Source organism: Mobula hypostoma, chromosome 1, assembly GCF_963921235.1.
Source record: "Mobula hypostoma chromosome 1, sMobHyp1.1, whole genome shotgun sequence".
NCBI classification, from domain to species: Eukaryota; Metazoa; Chordata; class Chondrichthyes; order Myliobatiformes; family Myliobatidae; genus Mobula; species Mobula hypostoma.
This window is the reverse complement of record NC_086097.1, coordinates 179,874,024-179,886,446: the sequence shown is the minus strand read 5'-3', so window position 1 is coordinate 179,886,446 and position 12,423 is coordinate 179,874,024. Positions and strand designations below refer to the sequence as shown.

Sequence of the window (12,423 nt, the reverse complement as noted above, 5' to 3'; positions counted from 1 at the left end):
GTCTGCTGAACAGTGAACCTGGGCAGCTGGAAACTCCGACCTTGTAAGGTCTGACATATTCACTAACATCAGGGTGTAGGTTTAAGGTGAGAGGGGAAGGTTTAAAGGTTTTCAAGGCAAGTTTTATTTTACAAGGTGGTAGCTTCTAGGGAAGGTGGTGAAAGATTTAATAGGGACATTTAGGAGGTCACATAAACAGGCAAGGATGTCTAGATTTGGACCATATTGAGGCAGCTGGGATTCGCTTAATTTGGCAATATGCTTAGTACAAACACTGTGGGCTTTATAAATAAATAAATAAATATATATATATATATATATATATATATATATGTATGTGTATATGTCTATATATATATGTGTATATTCCTATCTCTCTCTCTGTCTCTGTCTCTCTCTGTCTCTCTCTCTCTCTCTCTGTCTCTCTCTCTATCTCCCCCCTCCAACCCTGCACGTTGGATTCCATTGGCGTATCTTGAAAGTTTCTATAAAATTATCAGTCAGGCTTCCAAATTCCAGGGAATATCAGCCCCAGTTTGTGTATTCCTGGTTCGTGTGAGCTCCCCACATGCTTGAGGATTATTATTTTACAGGGTTCACACTCTGAGGCTGTGCATCCTCCCTCGTGTGAAGCCCAGAGATGCCAGTTAGTCACAATTGTGGATGAACCAGGGGCTTTGTGTTTCTACAACTGAGTACCTCCTCCCTGTCCGTCATCCTCTGAACACAACTACACCTGCCTCTCTGCCTGAATTATAGGGAGAGGTTGGGCAGGCTAGGACTTTATTCCTTGGAATGTAGAAGACTGAAGGGTGGCCTTCTGGAGATGTATAAGATCATGAGGGGTATTGATAGTGTGAATGCAGTTTTTTCCCAGGGAAATTAAAACTGGAGGGCATGCATTTAAGGAGAAAGACAAAGATTTAAAAGTAACCTGAGCAACAACTTTGTCATACAGGAGATGGTCTGTATATGGAATAAGTTACAGGAGGAAATGGTTGAGCAGATACAGGACACCGTTTAAAAGACGTTTGGATAAGTTCTAGTGTACAAGGGTTTTGGGATAGGGACCAAATACAGGACTAGCTCAGGTGGGCGTCCTGGTCAGCACAGACAGGGTAAGCCAAAGGGCCTGATCCCATGCAGTATTACTCTATGATTCTGCATATTTCCTCAGTTACCCAGAACCTCAAACTCTCCACTGCTTAGAAAGTGCTCTGTTTGATTTTCTTTAGGTCCTAAACCGATAACCTCACGTTGGCTTAATAATGAAACAGATTTACCAGTTCTGGCCATCCCATTCTCTGTTGTCCAGCACTTCCAACGATGTCGTTGTCATGAGGAAAGTCAGAGGTATACTCGTTCATGTATATGTATTTGATCCTAGAATCCTACAACATGGAAAGAGGCCTTTCAGCCCAACCGTGCCGGGGTCCGTGTTGACCATGGAGTCCACCTATGCTGGTCCAATGGGCCCGTGTTTAGTCCATATCCCTCTCAACCTCTTCTCTCCATGTACTATCCAAGTGCCTTCTAACTGTTCAAACTGTACCCGCCTCTACCATTTTCGCCTGGCACTTTATTCCATAGGTAGATGATCCTGTAGTGCAGTTAGAGATTGGCGGGTATGATGTTGGGGGGCATTACTAAGTCTTGGCTGAAAGAAAATCATAGTTGGGAGCTTAACATCCAACAATACACATTGCATTGAAAGGACAGGCAGATGGGCAGAAGGGGTGGGGTGGCTCTGATAGTAAAAAATGAAATCACAGTTCAAAGTGAACCCTTATGAAGAGCTGACATAGGATCGGAAGATATAGGATACTTGTAGGTAGAAGTAAGAAACAGTAAGGGTAAAATGGCCCTGACGAAGGGTCTCGGCCCAAAACGTCGACTGTACCTCTTCCTAGAGATGCTGCCTGGCCTGCTGCGTTCACCAGCAACTTTGATGTGTGTTCCTTGAATTTCCAGCATCTGCAGAATTCCTCTTGTAAGGGTAAAAAGACCCTGATGGGAGTTACCTACAGGTCCCTGAACAGTAGCCAGTATATGGGCTACAAATTACAACTGAAGAAAGAAGAGGCATTTAAAAAAGAGCAATGTTGTGATAATCATGGGGTATTTCAACATGCAGATAGATAGGGAAAATCAGCTTGGAGCTGGATCCCAAGAGAAGGCATTTGTAGAATGCCTATGAGATGGCTTTTTAGAAAAGCTTGTGGTTGAACCCATGAGGTGAGTGGTAATTCTAGATTGGGTGTTATGTAATGACCCAGATTTGATTAGGGAGCTCAAGGTAAGGGAACCTTAGGAGGCAGAGATCATAATATAAAAGAATTCACCCTGCAGTTTGAGAAGGAGAAGCTGAAATCTGATGTTTCAGTATTACAGTGGAGTAAAGGGAATTAAAGAGGCATGAGAGAGAAGCTAGCCAAAGTTGACTGGAAGCAGACAATAGGGTGACAACAGCAGAACAGCAGTTTCTGGGAGCAATTCGGATGGTGCAGGAAAGATACGTCCCAAAGATTAGGTGTTCTAAAGGGAGGATGAGGATACTGTTGCTTACAAGGGCAGTCAAAGACAGCATAAAAGCAAAGGAGTTGGCATACAATATAGCAAAAAATTGGTGGGAAGGTGGAAGATTCAAAAGCTTTTTTAAAAAAAAAACAAAGAAACGAAAGAAGCTGTAAGGAGAGAAGAGATGAGATGTGAAGGGAAGCTAGCCAATAATGTAAAAGAGGACACCACGAGGTTTTCCAGATATACTGTATAAAAAGTAAAAGAGGGACAAGAGTAGATATCGGACTGCTGGAAAATGATACTGGAGAGGTAGTAACGGGGAACAACAAAATGGCGAAGGAACCAGTCTTCGCTGTGGAAACACTAGCAGAATGCCAGAAATGCGAGAGTGTCTGGGGCAGAAGTGAGTATCGTCGTTATTATTAAGGTGAAGTTGCTTGGGAAGCTGCAGTCTGAAATTAGATAAGTCTCCTGGATCAGATGTACTACACCCCAGGTTTCTGAAAGCAGTAGCTGAAGAGATTGTGGAGGCATTAATAATGATCTCTCAAGAATTACTAGACCCTGGAATAGTTCTGGAGGGCTCAAAAATTGCAAAGGTCTCTCCACCCTTTATGAAGGGAGGAAGGCAGAAGAAGGAAATTTTAGACCTGTTAGTCTGACTTCAGTGGTTGGACCGATGTTGGAGTCTAATATTAAGGATGAAGTTTCAGGGTATTTCAAATTCAAGTTTAGTAGTCATTCAACCATACTTGAATATAGCCAAATAAAACAGTGTTACTCCAGGGCCAAGGTGAAAAACTTCGTACCAGCAGTCACACACTGCTCAAAGTACAGATAAGAAATCAGTAAAATGTAGTCACATGAAAAATATAGTCCAAGACCGAGTCCGTGAGTGTTGCAGAAATCCGCAGTCAACCACACTACAACTTGTCTTCTGCCGAGTGAACACTGGGGGGCAGCACGACTTGAACTTTGTTGTCAGGCCACACTGCCCCCAGTGGAGCACACCAGTTCCAACGCCTCTCTCCTGGGCAGCTGTAAACAGGCGCTATGACTGAGGCCATGCATCTCCAACGCTGGCCACCAGTGAGACAGACTTGCAGCGTTCCACATTAATGCTGCCCAACAGGGTCTTACAATCACAAGAAAGGTTACTAAGGTGATCAGTTGCTGTTAGATTGCACACTGTCTTTGTGCCCCAACTTTGAGGCACCTCATAAAGTAGGCCAAAGCTGGCATGGGGAAATCTCGCATGACAAATCTGTTAGAATTCTTTAAGGAAATCACAGGCAGGATAGACAAAGGGGATTCAATGGATATTGTTTATCTGGATTTTCAGAAGGCCTTTGACAAGTCGTTGCACATGAGGCTACTTTACATGATAAGAGCCCATGGTATTACAAGAAAGATACTAGCATGGATAGAAGATTGGCTGACAGGCAAGAGGCGTAGAATGAGAATAAAGGGGGCCTTTTCTGGTTGGCTGCCAGTGACCAGTGGTGTTCCACAGTGGTCAGTGTTAGACCCTCTTCCTTTCACATTATTCGTCAATGATTTGGATGAAGTAGTTGATGGCTTTATAGCCAGGCTTGCGGGTGATATGAAGATAGGTAGATAGGCAGGTAGTGCTGAGGAAGCACGTTGTCTGAGGAAGGACTTGGACAGACTGGGAGAATGGGCAAAGAAGTGGCAGATGAAATGTAGTGTAGGGAAGTGCATGGGTCATGCACTTTGGTAGAAGGAATGGACTATCTTCTAAATGGGGAGAAAATTCAAAAGTCAGATGTGCAAAGGGACTTGAGAGTCCTTATGCAGGATTCCCTAAAGATTAACTTGTAGGATGAGTCATTGGTAAGGAAGGCAAACGTAATGTTAGCATTCATTTCGAGAGAACTAGAATATAAAATCAGGGATGAAATACTGAGGCTTTATAAGGCATTAGTCAGACCACACCTGGAGTATTATGAGAAGCTTTGGGCCCTTTATCTAAGTAAAGATATGCTGGCATTGGAGAAGGTTCAGAGGTGGTTCCCAAGAATGATCCCTGCAATGAAAGGGTTAATGTATGTGCAGCTGGGCCTGTACTCACTGGAGTTTAGCAGAATGAGGGAGGACTTCACTGAAAACTATTGAATATTGAAATGTCTAGATAGAGTGGATGTGGAGAAGCTGTTTCTTATAGTGGTAGAGACTAAGACCAGGGGGACGTCCATTCAGAACAGAGATGAGGAGAAAATTCTGTAGCCAGAGGGTGAGGAATCTGTGGAACTCATTGCCACAGATGGCTGTGCAGGCCAAGTTAGTGGTTATATTTAAGACGGAGGTTGATAGGTTCTTGATTAATCAGGGGTTGAAGGTTATGGGGAGAAAGCAGGAGATTGGGGTTGAGATAATAAATCAGCCATGATGGAATGGCAGAGTGGAATCAATAGGCTGAAAGGCCTAATACTGCCCCTATGCCTTATGGTCATATATACACAACACCTTCTGTGTTAAAGACCTGTGCGGCAGGTTCGCTTTAAGTCGTTCGCCTCTCACCTTAAACCAGTGATCTCCAGTTTTAGACTACCTTACCCTGGAACTATTCACCTTACCTATGACCTTCATCATCTTACAGAACTCTAAGGTCACCCTTCAACCTCCTTCAGTCCAGGGAAGATAGTTCCAGCCTGTCCAAATCTCAGTAACTCAAGTCCTCCGGTCCAGGCAACATTCCTAGTTGAGCTTTCAGACAAATCCTTAAGGGACGTTATTGTTCATAATCTGGCAATTCACGCCAGGCCACCTTCCTGCTCTGCTAAACATTGCTCAGCCAGCTTCCTGACCAGGGCAACAATTGCAGTTTCAGCTAACATGCTGTTCGAAAGGACTTTGCCAAATGTCTTCATGAGCCACACCATTGACATCCACTGAATCATTCACAACAACACAAGGAAGTAGGAGCCGGAGTAGGCGTCCAGCTCCTTGACCCTGCCCCATCATTCAATATGATTGTGGCTGAAATACCCCAAGCCTCATCTCCTGTCCCGTGCCAGTTCCCCATAACTCACAATCCTCTTTTGACCTCACAGCCTGCCTCATTATGGCCTTGCACCCTATTGTCTGTCTGCAGTGCATTTTCTCTGTAACCGTAACACTTTTTCTGCACTTTGTTAGTGTTTTGCCTTGTACTACCTCAATGCACTGTGTTATGAACTGATCTGTATGAACGATAAGCAAGACATGTTTTTCATTGTATCTCGGTACATGTGGTAATAATAAACTACTCTACTTTGATTCAATCTGACCCAAAGGCATTTATTCAGTCAAATAAATGTAGCCATGTTGCTACTGATCAAGATCAGAGCATATAAGCAGAAACGTTTAGTAAACTGTTCTGAGCTGGATAAAGTGCACAGTCAGAGCATCTCGACCCAGTGTTTCATCAGGATTCTTGCTGATCTAACCTAAATCTGACCCAGTAATTGGTCCCTGTTGGGTCCAGTTGAGATTCTGGAAACTGCTGATGTGCATCTTGTGTAAATGAACAGATGCTTGTGTACGCTGGCTCTAATCTTTACTAAACTAAAAGTTGTCAGCCTTGGATACAGTTGCTGCACTGACCATGTTTGGACCGTTATTTAAGCAAGGCACTGAGTGATAGGATCCTAATGCGTGCAAATGGGATTAGTGTTGATGGGCAACAAGGTCAGCATGGATGTAATGGGCCAAAGGGCCTCTTTCTATGCTCTGTGATTCTTTGAGGGCAGAAGGGGAGAAGCTGTTTCTGATGTAAGGAAAGGGCAGTTGAGTCTATGGCCAGATCATTGAATGACAGAGCATGCTCAATGGGCCACATGACCTAATCTTGCTCCTAATTCTTGTGTTCTTATGAATTGTTGAGTGTGGAACTTCAAGCTCTTGTATTTTCTCTCCAATAGTCGTCATGAGAAAGGATCATATTCTAGATTGTGAGGGTCCTGCCTTCTTGAGGCACCAGATCTTGAGGGTGCCCTCAATGATGGGGAGAGCTGTGCCCATGGTGAAGCTGGCTGAGACTACAACCCTGCACAGCCTCTCGTGGCCCCTGTGCATTTGGAGCTTCTAAGAACACTTACCTGAAAATTCCTTTTTTTGCACTAATTATTTATTTTTTAATTTATAGTAATTCTATGATTTGCAGTGTACTGCTGCTGAAAAAGAACAAATTTCACATCGTATGACAGTGATAATAAATATGGTTCTGATTTGAAATCTCCAGCTGATGTCCTCACCAGTCTTGGTGGAAGAAATTGCAGATCCCTTTCACGTGGGAAAGAATTTCCTAAGCATCCTGGCTCACATTTAAGGCATTGTCCATTATTCTACACTGACAGTCCTCTCAGGCTGAGTCCTCTCCTGATCCCTAAATTATTAACTCCTCTACTCTCTGTATTATGTGGAGAAAATCCTGACTCACTAATATGATTGAGTTTTTGAAGGGGTAACCAGGGAGATTGATGAAGGCAAGATGGTAGTTGTCTATATGGACTTCTGCCAGCCACATGACAAGTTCCCCATAGTAATCTGATCCACAGGGAATGGAAGGCTAACTAAATCTAAACTTGGCTTAGTGACAGGAGACAGAAGGAAGTGGTGGATGGATTCTTTTCTGGTAGGAAGTCTCTGTGACCAGTGGTGTATGGCAGGGATTGGTGCTAGGATCCTTATTATGTTGACGTGCATTAACTACTTAGATGTGAATGTAGGAGGTTTGATTATTACAAGTACAGATGCTCAAAAGTTGGTAATGTAAATAGTGAAGAAAATTGTCAAAGGCAGGATGAAGATTAGTTGGGAAGTTGGGCAGAGTGTTGGTAGGTAGAATTCCCTACAAAACTAGGTGATGCATTTTGAAAAGTCAAATACTGTAAATTTAGGCCACTGAGGAATGTAGGTTTGCAGAAAGTACTTGGGGTGTAAGCCCATATTTCCCTGAAAGTGGCAATGCCTGTTGACAAGACTTGATTTCATAGATGGAGTGGGATATAAGAATAGGGCATTTATGTTGCAACTTTGCAAACCATTTGTTAGGGAATGTTGGGGAAGTCCAGAACGAGGGGTCACAGTTTGAGGATAAGGGGGAAGCCTTTTAGGACTGAGATTAGGAAAAACTTCTTCACACAGAGAGTGGTGAATCTGTGGAATTCTCTGCCACAGGAAACAGTTGAGGCCAGTTCATTGGCTATATTTAAGAGGGAGTTAGATATGGTCCTTGTGGCTACGGGGATCAGGGGGTATGGAGGGAAGGCTGGTGCAGGGTTCTGAGTTGGATGATCAGCCATGATCATAATAAATGGCGGTGCAGGCTCGAAGGGCTGAATGGCCTACTCCTGCACCTACTTTCTATGTTTCTATGTTTCTATGTTAGTCAACTTGGTTATTATGTGCAGTTCTGGCCGCTGCGTTACAGGAAAGATGCTGGTATTGAAGATGTTGCCTGGATTGCAGGATTTTTGATATTAGTTGAAATTAGATAGGTTCAGCCTGTTCTCCCTGGAGCAAAGGATGCCACGGGATGGCCAAATAAGATCGCGAGAGGCAATGACAGGGGAAATAGAATCTTTTCAATATCTTTTGGGGGTATTAAAACAAGAACACACAGTTTTAAGGTGAGAGAAAGGAGTTTTAAAGGGAATTTCAGAGCCAAGTCTTGTTTTTACACAGAGTGGTTGCTATTTGGAACACACTGCTAGAGTAGGTGGTGGAATCAGATACATTTACTATGTTAAGAGACATTTAGCAGACACTTACATAAGACCCTAACTCTAACCCTAAGTTATAGGAGCAGAATTAGGCCATTCACCCATCAAGTCTGCTCCGCCATTTCATTATGGCTGATCTATTATCCCTCTCAACTTCATTCTCCTGCCTTCTCCCCATAACCTTTGGTGTCCTGTTTCATGAAGAACCTATCAACCTCTGCCTTAAATATACTCAATAACTTAGCCTGCACAGCTATCTGTGGCAATGAACTCCACTGATTCACCACCCTCTAGCTAAATAAATTTTTCCTCATCTCTGTTCTAAGTGTACACCTCTCAATTCTGATGCTGTGCCGTCTGGTCCTAAACTCCTACGTGATAGGAAACATCTTCTCCATGTCCACTCTACCTAGATCGTTCAATATTATTAGGTTTCATTCTTATAAACTCCAGCGAGCACAGGCTCAGAGCCATCAAATGCTCCTCGTATGTTAACTCTTTCATTCCTGGGCTAATTCTTGTGGACCTCCTCTGGACCCTCGCCAATGCCAGCACATCTTTTAGGGTTCCTTTACCTTAAGCTTCCTAATCAAATCTGGGTCATTACATAACACACAATCCAGAATTGCAGTTAACCCTCATGGGCTCAATGACAAGCTGGTCTAAAAAGCCATCTTATAGGCATTCTACAAATTCCCTCTCTTGAGATCCAGCACTAACCTGTTTTTGCCAATTTACCCGCATATTGAAATCCTCCATGATTATCACAACATTGCCCTTTTTACATGCCTTCTCTATCTCCCATTGTAATTTGTATCCCACATCCTGGCTATTTTTCAACAGCCTGTATATAACTCCCATCAGCATCTTTTTACACTTGCAGTTTCATAACTGTACGCAGAAGGATTCTGCATCTTCTGATCCTATGTCACCTCTGCCTAAGGATTTGATTTCATTTTTTTTTACCATCAGAACCACCCCAACCCCACTGCCTACCTGTCTGTCTTTTCAATATAATATGTATCCTTGGATGTTAAGCTCCCAACTATGATCTTCTTTCAGGCATGACTCAGAGATACTCTCAGTATTATTCCTGCCAATCTCTAATTGTACTTTAAGATCATGTACCCTACTCAGTATACTGTGTGCATTTAAATATAACACCTTCAGTCCTGTATTCATCACCCTTTTTGATTTTGGCCCCTCATGCAGTCATCCCACTGACTGCAATTTTGCTCCATCATTTCACTGTGACCCGGCTGGTGGCGTAGTGGCATCAGCGTCGGACTTTGAGACGAAAGGTCCCGAGTTCGAATCTAGCTCCAGCTGGCGCCCCTTCACGCTTTCCATCCGTTCAGGGTCACGAGCTGGTGATCTCTTTGGAAACTCACCCGGCAGAAGCCAATGGCAAACCACTGCTGTAACTTGCCTCGTACGCAGTTCCCCACTACCTCAGAGGTGTGGAGGGAAATAGTCCACTAACCAGAGAAACTCCAGATGCGATGTACCTTTCCTTTCCATTTCACTGTCCTTCCTGGCAGTCTCATTACATACTGCATCTATTTGTATACCAATCGCCCCATCCTCAGCCCTATCACTCTGGTTCCCGTCCCACTGCCAAATTAGTCCAACACTAGCATACCTGCCCGCAAGGATATTGGTCCTCCTCAGGCTCAGGAGTAACCATCGTTTTTGTACAGGTCATATGTTCCCCAGAAGAGATCCCAATGATCCAGAATCCTGAAGCCCTGCCCCCTGTACCAATTCCTCAGCCATGCATTCATCTACCAAATGATCCCATTCTTACCCTCACTGGCATGTGGGACAGGTAGCAATCCAGAGATTGCTATCTTGGAAGTCCTGCTTTTCACCTAACTCCCTATATTCTCTCCACATGAATTCCTCCCATTTCCTACCTATGTTGTTGTTCACCCTCCCCCTTTGGAATGCTATGGACCTAATCTGAGACGTCCCTGACCCTGGCACCTGGGAGGCAACATACCATCTGGTTGTCTCTTTTATGTCCACAGGGTCTGCTTTCTGCTCCTCTAGTTATGGAATCCCCTATCAGTACTGCATTCCTCCTTTCCCTCTCCCCTTCCCATCTGAGATACAGAGCCAGATTCATTGCCAGAGACCTGATCGCCATGGCTTCCCCTGGTAGGCCGTTTCCCCCCAACAGTATCCAAAGTAGAATGCTTATTATTGAGGGTAATGGCCACAGGGATGCTCTGCAGTGGCTAGTTATTCCCTTTCCCTCTTCTTGCAGTCACTTAGGAACCTGCCTCCTGCAACTGAGGGGTGACTACCTCCATCTCCGATCTATCACCTCCTCATTCTCGCATATGAGCCCAAGGTCATCGAGCTGCAGTTCCAGTTCCTTAACAGTGTCTAAGGAATTGTAGCTTGATGCATTTCATACTGTTGTAGTTATCAGGGAGACTGGAGGTCTCCCAAATTCCCCACATCTCACCCAAGGAGCATACCTCCAGGTCCATTCTCAGTGCACTAGCTACTATGTACTAACAGGAAAAAAAGTACTAGAAACTTTCTTGTTTAATTACCTAGAACCTCTAACTGTGCTTGCCCAAACCTATTCTCACCTTAGCCTATTGAGCTGGGCCACTCTAACAATGCCCACTCCAACAATGGCCTCTCCGCATACACCTCTTCTTTTTATTGGCCCTGTGCTGATTGCCACTGGCTGAAAAGAAGCTGAAACCTCCTAAGCTCTTCTTAAAACTTGTGTTTTATAGGCAAGGCATAAACGAATATGTCCTTTAGGGGAAGTAGGATTAGTGTTGATGGGCAAAACAGTCTGCATGGCTAAGGTCTCTCAGCTGTGTGATGCTATTATTCATGACCTTACTCAATTGAACCACTTTGATTAGGTCAACTTTTAAGATTATTTTCATGGTATTGGTATTGCTATTGATTTATTATTGTCGCATGTAGCAAGATATAGTGAAAAATCATGTCTTGCACACTGTTTATACAGGCTAAATCATCACACAGTGAGTTAGAATAAACTACAATGCAGAATGAAGCGTAAGAGCTACGGGAAAAATGCTGTGCAGGTAAACAATAAAATTCCAGGTCATAGTGAGGTAGTTTGTGAGGCCAAGAGTCCATTTTGTCATACAAGAGGTTCATTCAAGAGTCTGAGTAGTGGGATAGAAGCTGACCTTGACCCTGGTGCTGCGTGCTTCCAGGCCATTGTATCTGCTGCCCAATAGGAGGGGGTTAAAGGGAGAATGTGTGAGGTAGGTGGGGTCTTTGATTATGCTGGCTGTTTTACTGAGGTAATGTGAATGTGTCCTCCATATTCCTCTCACCTTTATTTCCAATAAGTCTCTCCATCCAAGAAATAACTTTCCTGTCTTGGATTTTCCCAGTTAAGTCATAGACTTATACACCATAGGAACTGGCCCTTTGTCCAACTGAGTCCATACTGAACACAGTGCACTCCTAGCTAGTCCTAATTTCATGTGTTTGGCCCATATTCCTCCAAATCCTGCCCCTTCATGTACCTATCCAAGTGCTTAAATAATATTTTGCTCCTGCCTCAACCACCTCCTCTGGCAGCTTGTTCTATGGACTCACCAGCCACTGCATGAAAATTTTGCCCCTTAGTCCCTTTTAAGTGTTTCCCCTCTCACCTTAAATCCATGCCCCTTTGTTTTGGACTGCACCACCCTGGAAAAAAAGACTTTTACTGTCCATCTTATCAATGCCTCTCATCATTTTAAATACTTCTATAGGGTCACCCCTCAGTCTCTTTTATATTCCAAGGAATAAAGACCTAACCTGCCCAACCTCTCCCTTTTACACAGTCCCTCCAATCCTACAAACATCCTTGTAAATCTTTTACTTCTCTAAGCAGCGTGACCAACACTGTACATAGTACTCCAAGTGTGGACTCACCACTTTCTTTACACAACGGCAACATAACGTCCCAACTCCGATACTCAGTGCCCTGACTGATGAAGGACTGTATGCTAAACGACTTTTCAGCACACTGCGTACTTCTGATGCTGCTTTCAACAAGCAATACGTTTGTGCTTCTAGTCCCTTTGTTCCATTGCACTCCCTTTTGCCCCAGCATTCATGGTATAAGTATAACCAAACTACTGGCTCACACAAGAAAGAGTTCACAAGTGTGATAAGCTATCATGCT

General features: G+C 43.8%; 1 protein-coding gene across 2 annotated transcripts in view; it reads left to right on the top strand.

Annotated features, from left to right (window-relative positions):
• The window catches only part of lama3 (laminin, alpha 3), a 321,185-nt gene that overhangs the window by 135,065 nt on the left and 173,697 nt on the right, over window positions 1-12,423 (top strand). The window lies entirely within an intron of this gene.